The sequence below is a fragment of the Jaculus jaculus genome, chromosome 2 (genome assembly GCF_020740685.1).
Source record: "Jaculus jaculus isolate mJacJac1 chromosome 2, mJacJac1.mat.Y.cur, whole genome shotgun sequence".
Taxonomy (NCBI): Eukaryota; Metazoa; Chordata; class Mammalia; order Rodentia; family Dipodidae; genus Jaculus; species Jaculus jaculus.
In genome coordinates this window covers 185,411,893-185,421,878 of record NC_059103.1, presented here as the reverse complement: position 1 = coordinate 185,421,878, position 9,986 = coordinate 185,411,893, and the positions used below count along the sequence as shown (strand labels likewise).

The 9,986-nt window shown below is 41.0% G+C and overlaps 1 pseudogene; it reads left to right on the top strand.

Moving 5' to 3' along the window:
* The first annotated feature begins 348 nt into the window (after positions 1-348).
* LOC101611593 lies at positions 349-850 on the top strand (annotated as a pseudogene).
* Positions 851-9,986: the final 9,136 nt, after the last annotated feature.

Below are 9,986 nucleotides of genomic sequence, written 5' to 3'. Positions count from 1 at the left end.
CCCCAAACACACACACACACACACACACACACACACACACACACACACACACACACTGTTTCATATCACTTGTGTCCTACTATTCCTTCCTTAATGTCTTAAAAAACACTTCACACTCTTAATAATCTGGTTCTTAGTCTAATTCTGTGGCGTATACAATGCCACCATCATTCCATTTTAGACATGAGGGCACTAAAAAGAGCAAGATGGCCTCCTGGAGATTCCTTACACATTTATTTCCACAAGTAAGAAATAAAACCAAGAGGTGAAGTCAGATCCCGGCAGCTGCTGCAGCCACTCAGTTCTTCGTGTGGTTCTCCTTGTCTTTCCCCTTTCGCTTCAGGAAACATGGCCTCTAGTGGGGCTGTCTCTGATGGTGTCATCCAGGTGTTCAATGACATGAAGGTGTGCAAGTCATCAACACCAGAGGAAGTAAAGAAACGCAAGAAGGCGGTGCTCTTCTGGCCTGAGTGAGGATGAGAAGAACATCACCCTGGAAGAGGGTGAGGAGACCCTGGTTGGCGATGTAGGCCAAGCAGTGGACTACTCCTATGCCACCTTTGTCAAGATGCTGCCAGACAAGGCCTGCCGCTATGCCCTCTATGATGCTCCCTAGAAGACCAAGGAGAGCAAGCAAGAGGACCTGGTGTCCATCTTCTGGGCCCCTGACTGTGCACCTCTTAGGAGCAAAATGATCTTTGCCAGCTCCAAGGACACCACCAAGGAGAAGCTGACAGGGATCAAGCATGAATTACAAGCGAACTGCTATGGAGAAGTCAAGGACTGCTGCACCTTGGCAGAGAAGCCAGGCAGTAGTGCGGTCATTTCCCTGGAAGGCAGGCCTTTGTGAGCCGCCTCCAGCCCCCTGCCTGGAGCTTCTAGCAGCCCCAGACCTGCCCTTGGAGGTTGCAGGTTGCCCCCCCTCCTGCCAGACCAGAGGGGCTGGGGGGATCCCAGCAGGGGTAGGGCAATCCCTTCACCCCAGTTGCCAAAAAGTCCCCCTACCCTCTGGATCTTCCCTTTCCCTCCATCCTTGATGGTTCTGGCCTTCACAAACTGCTTTTGATCTTATTCCTCTTGGGTTGAAGCAGACCAAGTTCTCCCCCAGGCACCCACTTTGAGGGGGGCTGTATTTTTTTTAATGATACCCCTAATCCTCACCTATCCCTCCCCAATCCCATGCTGCCAACTTCTAACCACAATAGTGACTCTGCGCTTGTCTGTTTAGTTCTGTGTGTAAATGGAATGCTGTGGAAATGGCCCTTCCCTGCGCCAGCCGGCTCCCCTTTCCTTTCCCCTTCGTCTTGGCCACTCATGGAAAGTAAGACCAGTGAGGGAATCATCAATTAAAACAAAAAGCAAAACAAAATACACAATAAAAAGGCTTATTAAAAAAAAAAGAAAAGAAATAAAGAAAAGCAATAGCTATTTTGCTGGAATGAAAGCAGAGAGCCAGAGTGCAGTGTGGACAAAGTAGAGGAGCTACAGAGCATAGAGATACGTGGTGGCATTCAAAAAGAAAGTAATTACCCATCAGGCATCTACTGCCCCGTCTCTGAAATCAATCCTAAACCAAAAGGTACTTCCATCATTGGGGAAAACTAGGAAGGAATAAGAAAGAAGCCCACAGCAATTTCCACTTAATGTAAAAATCCTGAAGTCGAAGCTTTTGAAGAAACCTGTATCCTTCACATTGCCTGCACACAGCTTAGGAAGCTGCAGGAGTACCACACCAATGCCTTGCTCCAGAGACAACATTCGGGCCATCCAGTGACCTCAACCTCACAAAAGTCTGCTGTGCCACCCTGGACTAGCCAGGCTCTTGTGAAGCAAGAAGTTAGGTGGGTTGCCTTAGCAGCTGTGCAGACTTGGTCCTTTACACCCATGGGGTAGCCCTACTTCCCCTCTACCTTTGGCCCAGGAAAAACATCCAGGCAGACCACCTGTGTGCCATGGTCTAGGAACTCCAGAAAGCAGATGGGCAGCTCTGACTTTATGAAGCAAGCAGAAGCATCTAAGAGGACAGTTCAGAGAAGCTCATCCTGCTGAGGTGCTGGGAAACAGCCAAGCAGGCTGATCACCCGCCCACAATCCTAGGACCAAGTGAAACTTTGGCTAGGAGCCATTTGTCTTGTCAAGGTTTTGAAAGAGACAAGCAGTACATTTATCTATCCATGGCTTCAGGAAGTAGCTGGATATCCTTTGAATACATCAGTCTCTAAAGCCTCCATTAGTCACATGTACGTATTATAAACTTCACACATCAACATCTACCCCTCCTCACACTAGGCACAGCAATGTGCAATCATCTAGGCCCAACAGGTCTTCCCAGACTCCAAAGAATCAGAAACTGTGAGCCTCAACAGTCCACGGGCCTGTCAGAGTGGCTTTATTCCTATGTAGCCTTTGGAAACCATCCCCCACCCACACCTGATATTTCCTATCCAGAGTTGTTGCAGGCTTAGACTGGCTTAAGAGTTGCACACCACTTAGCAACATAGTCTCTCAACTCCAGCAACCTGGGCTTTTGAGACTGCTGAAGGTATCAAGATGGACGACAGTGGAATGAACTGTACAGACAAGATATACAGGTGATCAGCTGGAATCAAAGCCTATCCAAATGATAACCTAGATTTCAACAGTAGGAAAATGTCTTTTACCATGAGGAATGCATTATTACACTAGGGGAGACAACTGATTCATGAAATGAGCTAATATCAGCACAGGGGCGTAAAAAGCCCGAGAAAGCAAACTGATTTGATGCCTCCAAAGAAACGTGACAATATTCTAGCAAAAGACTTCAACTCCAAAGAAATGAAATTGGGAAACTTGTATGTAGATCCATGCCTATAGTCACAATACTTGGAAGTAAGAAGCAGAAAAATCAGGAGTTCAAATGGAGAATTGGCTACCATTACCAGCTGTTGTTCCTTTGGCTAATCATCTTAGTTTATTTATTTATTTATTTATTTAAATCCAGGGTCTTATGTAACTCTGGCCTTTACACAAAAAGAATGCAAACAGACAATCCAATAGGGTTAGAAGGAACCTCGTTCTGAATGAGGAATCTGTTAAAGGATACAGAAATTATTAAAAAAAAAAATAGAAATTCTAGAGCCCATGAATGAGGTGCAAATTACAACTAGGAACATCAGATTAGAACAAATAGAAGAGAAATATAGCACCATCCAGGGCCAGGAAGCTCAAAGTCCTCCTAATAGACTCAACCAAGTTGAAAGATGGAACTCTAAGACAAAGAAAAAATATTAAGAGAAAAGGGCCAAATTACAATAAGGGCACTCTAACTGACTGACTAGCTAAGAATAAATTAACTAACTAGGCAGCACACATCTCAGCAAAATCCTTAGAGGACAACAGAGAATAAGATGCCATAGTCAAAGCCTTGAAGTAAAAATATCGCCCATCAAGCTTGTTATTCTCAGCAAAGTGACCTGTTAGAAACTTAGTAGAAAAAAAGTCATTCCAAGTGTAATTCATTACCACCATCCATCCTACAAGAAATTCTTGAGGGATTCCCACACTACATACTAAAGGAAAATAACTATCATCGTGGAAATAAACAAAAGAACAAAAATCACTAGTAAACAACAACAAAAAAACAACCTCTATAAACACACAAGGGACTAAGGAGAATCAAATTTTATTTCATATTTAAAAGGAGAAGTTTGTGTCATTATTACTTCTGAGTAATTATTAATTATTAATTAATTCTGAGTATTGGCATTAAAACAAGGTGTGCAATTTGAGTTTCATCTTAAAGATAATAACAAAAGGAAAAAAGTCACATGCTGACACAGCAGAAGAACACAATCAAAACTGGCATGGTGGTAGTGGTACCCTGAGTATCAGGACCGTAGCGCACAAAAAACTTTAAGGGGCTCAGACTGGTTAAATTCAAAGGTGAGGGCTGGAGAGATGGCTTAGCAGTTAAGGCACTTGCCAGCAAAGCCTAAGGACCCATGTTCCACTCTCCAGATTCCACATAAACCAGAGGCACAAAAGTGAGGCAAGCGAAAGATAAGATGTACCCACTAGGTGGAGCAAGCATATGGAGTTCAAGGGTAGTGCCTGAGGCCCTGGTGTACCCACTCACTCTCTCTCTCTCTGTAAAATAAAAATTAAAAATAAATTAAATAAAAAAACCAAAGGTGAAGTTAAGCCTAGAGAAACTCAAAGTCTCTTGGCCATGAAAGGTGGTGAATATTCTACAAACTTGGATTTTTATACTCTAGCCCATTGATAAGGCTGGAGATTTATCATCAGAGAAAGTACATGGTACAATATGCAGTTTAAATGGATAAGGGAAAACACAGCTAAGGGTATAGGGATCTCTTAGAAGGAACTTGGAGGAGTCTGGGAAAGATATAATTAAGAACAGATTGGTAGTTGTTGAATTTAGGAGAGAGAAGGGCACAGTTAGTAGATACTTAAGAACTAAATTCTGAACTTGGTAAGTGGGAGGGAAACATAAGCTGAAATGTAGAGTGAAGCAGAGTCAAGATCAGGTTTAAATTTGCATTCTTATTGCTCGGAGCCCCTGTGCATATTTCTCTGACATAGTTACAAGCATTCCCTTTCTGTTCTATGGTACTTCAAATCGATGTTTTGGCAATTGCAGCAAAGTCACTTTTGACTAATTTACTCAATTTCCACAAGCATTTGAGTTTTAGGATGCAGAAGAGACAATCCAAGACCTCACTTATGGTGTACGTGATTGCATGTGACTGTTTGGATGGCAGGAAGACTCCTCCATCAAGGCTTAGAAACATGACCCCTTATGCATCTCTCCCTATCAGCAAGAACTGAAGATAGATTTGTTGTCTTGATTTGAAGAATGTAGAGATTCCAGAATAGTTTCGGTTTACCTCTGTAATTTGAGGTGCTCTGATGGGTGCTGTAGGGAACTGGATTAAAAGGTGGGCAAGATTTGTGATCTATTGACAGACTTGAAACCATTTAGCATGGAGAAAGAAGCTAGAGCACTGGCTTGAATTATCTGAACGGCTCTGAAACAGAGTAGCTTGCTGACAAATGTTTCTTTCTTTCCACCCAGGATAGAACAAGAGGAAATGGATTCAACTTGAAGCCGGATCTATTTAGGCGAATTATACTAGAGTGCTTCCTGACCTGGAAGGCTATTTGGCTTAGGAATGGATTGCTAAGCTAGGTCAAGGAATCCCTTTCTCCAGAGAGAGAATCTAAAGGATGAAGGGGATTTGGGAAGTCATTTAAGCAGATGAAAATTGAGCTTTTTAAAGACTGAGGCCCCTGAGTAAGGAACGCCGTGACTTCATACCGGTATTTCACAGCCCTCACGTTTTGCTGGTGTCTCACTTGCCGTTTCAGCCTCAAATCATTTCCTCGTTTTTTACTCCTAAGTTGAAGTAGAGAATCATTAGTGGGGTTTTTAAATCCCTTTGTTATTTTAAAGGTCAGCATTAAACCACCTTTCTCATAATCTTTTGCAGGCTAAATAATTCCCTTTCTGTAGCCTTTTCTCATAAAAATTAGTTTTTTAATCCTTTGACATTCGGGTTCTGCTGTAAAAACTTGTCAAATTTTCCTGTCTACAGTTTTGTGCTCCAAACCTGACACAATAAGCTAGTAAGTTTTAAATGCTCACAATAGGAATGAGTTCTTGCTGAATTCTTCAAACTCTTTTGCTCTTGTTCATACCATTCAACATAATATTCTGCTTTGTTTATTGAGAACAGATCCGTCTTGGTGTATCCTTCCACTGAGTTTGCTACATTTATTTCCTTTTTTTCAATTTTTCCCTTGAGTCTCTAATGTAATTCCATGCCTAGTCGATATCCATGAATACATTGAACAAATCAATGTTCTAATGAATAAATTCCATACAGGTGCTTGTGGGTGGATGTGAAGAATAAATTTACTCATTTATGATATGTTTCTTTATACTTTGAATGAACTCTCCTCCATAGAGGAGAACAATTTGTATATATATAGTTTAAATAGAGCACATCAATCTTTAACCTGTAATATAGTATTACTACAATTATTTCTGAGAGTATATTTATCTGAGTTCACATTTCTTAGTTTGCTTTGTGTCGGCTGCTAATGGAAAAAACAAACAAACAATGAAAAGACAATGTAATTGACCAAGGCAAAGTACTACCACATGTCTTCCGTCTCCTCCTCTGATTCTCAGGGTCAGTTACTACCCAGATGCAACTATTGTGAATCATTTTTTATTTTCCTCTTTCATACCTAAATGATTTATCAGCTTGAGTTGTACAGATTTTCCCATGGTCCCTTGAAACACAGAATCTGATACACTTTAATTCTCTTGGGTCTTTTCGTATCCCAAACTTCCACGACCTCTTCAGATTCACTGTAAGTCACCCTCTACTTTGTGTTTTGATTCCACTTTTGCCCCCGACCCAGGATTTTCTCCTCAGAGAAGACAGAATGATCTTTCAAAAGTATATGTTGGATCCTGTCATTCTTTTGCTTTTTACCCCTCTCATTGAGCGTTTAAGGCTTGTCTGTCAGTGAGCTGTCCAGAAGGCTTTCTGTGATATACTTCTCTCATTATCTTAATACCATTGTCATTATCTTCTTTATGCATTCAATTCACCTACATCCCTACTCTCCAGAAGAGGTCAGGGGTAGTTCCTTCAATCAGTGCTTGCACATGTCCTCAGTGTTAACTCTCCCATCTCACATACCATATGGACTGCAGAGCAGGCATCAGCTTGTCAGAGGGAGCTGACCTAACACCTCCACAAACCTGTCTATACCCTATCCTTCCTTCTTCATGGTTTGGACTTTCTTTCCTAGGGTTAGAATCGGGGTTGGGGCAGGGTGGTCATTGCATTTCCTTTCCATCTTCAAGTTAGGAAAGTCATTGTAGCTTGTCTAGGGCAGTACAGTGTGGTTGATGGCATCTTGGGGAGTCTCAGGTGAGGGTCTGTGGTCCTTTGCTCTCTTGCCTGCCTGCCTTCATAGCTGTGAGAGACCCCAGCAGGGGGAATGCCCATGTTATCACTAGGTAGAGCAGTAATTCACATACAGAAATCAATGGACTGCTGTGATCCTTGTGTGAGTGAGAAATAACATTTGTTTAAAATCACAGTATTCTTGGCACTTGTTATCATACCACAGCCTAGTTTAACCTGACTTTTACATTGTCTCTCTTCTCCACATTCTACTTAAGCTTTTTTTTTTTTTTGAAATTATTTATTTATTTATTTATTTGAGAGCGACAGACACAGAGAGAAAGACAGATAGAGGAAGAGAGAGAATGGGCGCGCCAGGGCTTCCAGCCTCTGCAAACGAACTCCAGATGCGTGCGCCCCCTTGTGCATCTGGCTAACGTGGGACCTGGGGAACCAAGCCTTGAACAGTGGTCTTTAGGTTTCACAGGCAATCGCTTAACCGCTAAGCCATCTCTCCAGCCCTCTACTTAAGCTTTTTATGATTCTCCTAACAGTTTATTTCAGCCAGACATACTAGTTTCCTGTCAGTTATGTATAGAGGAAACTGATATTCACTACTTTTGCCCAATATATATAGAAAATTATCTAGAATATAGTAGGTGCTTACATATTCTTCAATAATTTAATGAAAATACAGTATGATTATTCTGAGTATGCAGGATCGATACATAAGTCAATTTTAATTAATGTTTTCTTATTACAAAGGTTCTTTTTAAACAAACTATAGTAAACTAGTGAATATGAATTGTGAGAACATGTATGTAGAAGGTATGAAAATGAATAGATTATGGAGAGAAACCTCTGTGAAGATTAGTTTTTCAAGGGCACTCATATTGAAAGACAGGTTTAAGGTGGAATTATGAGGCTGAGAAAGAGGAGCAATTTTGTGTATTCTTGCATGTGAAAGTACCTGATAGGTGATTATTCTCTTCCTCATTGAAAATACAAGTGAAATCTTGTCTGTCTGCGATTATGAACAGTATTTGCTGAATAGTCTTTCAGTCCTGATTTGCATGGATGCAAACATGACTGCCTCTAAAGGTCGTGTTGAGAAAGGTAGAGCCAATTAGTCATTCAGAAAGTAGGTTATTACCTTAGTTGTATGAAATTCAGCAATGTATATTCTTTACATCATCTGAATTTAGAGGATTGAACTGTGTTACTCATTCTGAGAAACAAGAACATCCCAGTAAGTAACACAGAAAAAAGTAAGTAATTTGCCTAAACCCACACAGGAAGCCCCAGTGTACAGGAATAGAATGAAAAGTTGCTAATTTCCTTCCCTTTTGCTGATGCCACTAAATAAAACTGTCAAAATAATAAAAAGTCATTTTCAAAGTCAACTTAAAATTTGTTTTGGTGAAATACTGAATTTCTAAAATTCACCTTCTAAAGGAAAAGTGCTCAAAGACAATTTCCAGAGCACACTCGATCTAGTTCGCCTTGTTTTTTTGCACTGTCTTTCTCCCTATTTAAATTATTGTTAGTGTTGCTAGAAAATTAGTGATTTAGTTTTATACTGCAAGTGTCTGCTTCTTCCTGTGTGTCTCTGTGGCTTCTGAATACCGCCTCCACCCTGGGGCAAAGCAGCGAAGGAAGCACTCACAGGGAGGGCTCTAGTGTGCCAGCGTGGGGCAGCACAGCATCTCATCATCTGCCCCCGTGCCAGGGACTGAGACACAAATTATTCACCTAGTAAATGAGTGAAAGAAAAGTGATACATTTAAGAATAATGAGGAGAGGAAAATGAGGATGACTGCTTAATGGTTATAAAGTTTGTTTTTAGCACGATGAAGTAGTTTTGGAACTAGACGCTGTATTTATGTAAGGCGTTGTGAATACTGTTATGCCCAGTTCTTGGCACCCCCAGTTACCACCAAGGAGAACCAAACAAGTATGCAAGAACAAGGAGCTTTAATTCGGGCTTAAGCTTGGTCTCTTGACTTCACCAACACGGTGGATCCTGTATAGTGGGAGGGTAGGGTTTTTATAGAGATTTGAACATAGAAAAAGGGGATGGGCACATGGATTTGAACATAGAAGGGGATGGGTACATGACTGGTTGATTTAAACAGTGTACTCTTCTGGTTGGCTTAGGATTTTGGTGGGCAAAGTTGGCGGGCTGGAGCTGGGGGAATTGAGATGATCTATGACTACAGGAATTTCTCATGACTTCAGGACTATATGGCATAATGTATGGCATAACCGGTTTAACTGTTAAGTCTACCCTTACGGCAAGGTCGGCGGGCTGCAGCTAGGGGAATTGAACTTTATGACTTCAGCAATGTATGGCATGATCAGTTTTCAGTGACTGTTAAGCCCATCCTTACCAGAAGATTAAAAACTTAGAGCTTGCTGAGAAATAGAAACTTAGGCCTACTGAGGACTCTGAAGCCTGTCATGGTATCCATCTGGTTCCTGAGTCCTTCAAATATACTTAATGTAAAAATCATATACCTTGAAATAATTATAGTACAAAATTTTATATTTTTCATATTTCATTGCAATGAAAATAGTTAACAAATGAAGACTGAAAAGTAAATCAAAATGCATACCTTATCCCTACTGAACAGTTTACAAATACTTAAGCATTGATTAGAATTTCTTGTTGAAGAACTTCATAAAACTGGACTCGTGCAACACACACTGCATTGTGCATGTCGAAGTTCTTTACAATATTAGTTTATACAGCCATATGATTTTAAGACTAAAACTCAACAACAAGCCTTTAGTGAACTTCTTAAGTACAAAAACAGCATTACTTACTGTGTTCCCTCAGAAAAACACTAGTGATAAAAAGTAGGTCTCACCTGGCAATATAAATACAGAGAACATATATTTGGGAATATCACATGAGTCATGCTGATACTTAAACATATAAAATCCATTTCCAGTTTCTCAGTGAGGAACTGCATGAGAAGTTTCCTCTGTTGGCGATTTACCTCAGAAGTGAGTATTTGCCTAGCTGTCACAGGCCCTAGGTCACCGTCCCAGCACCACAGG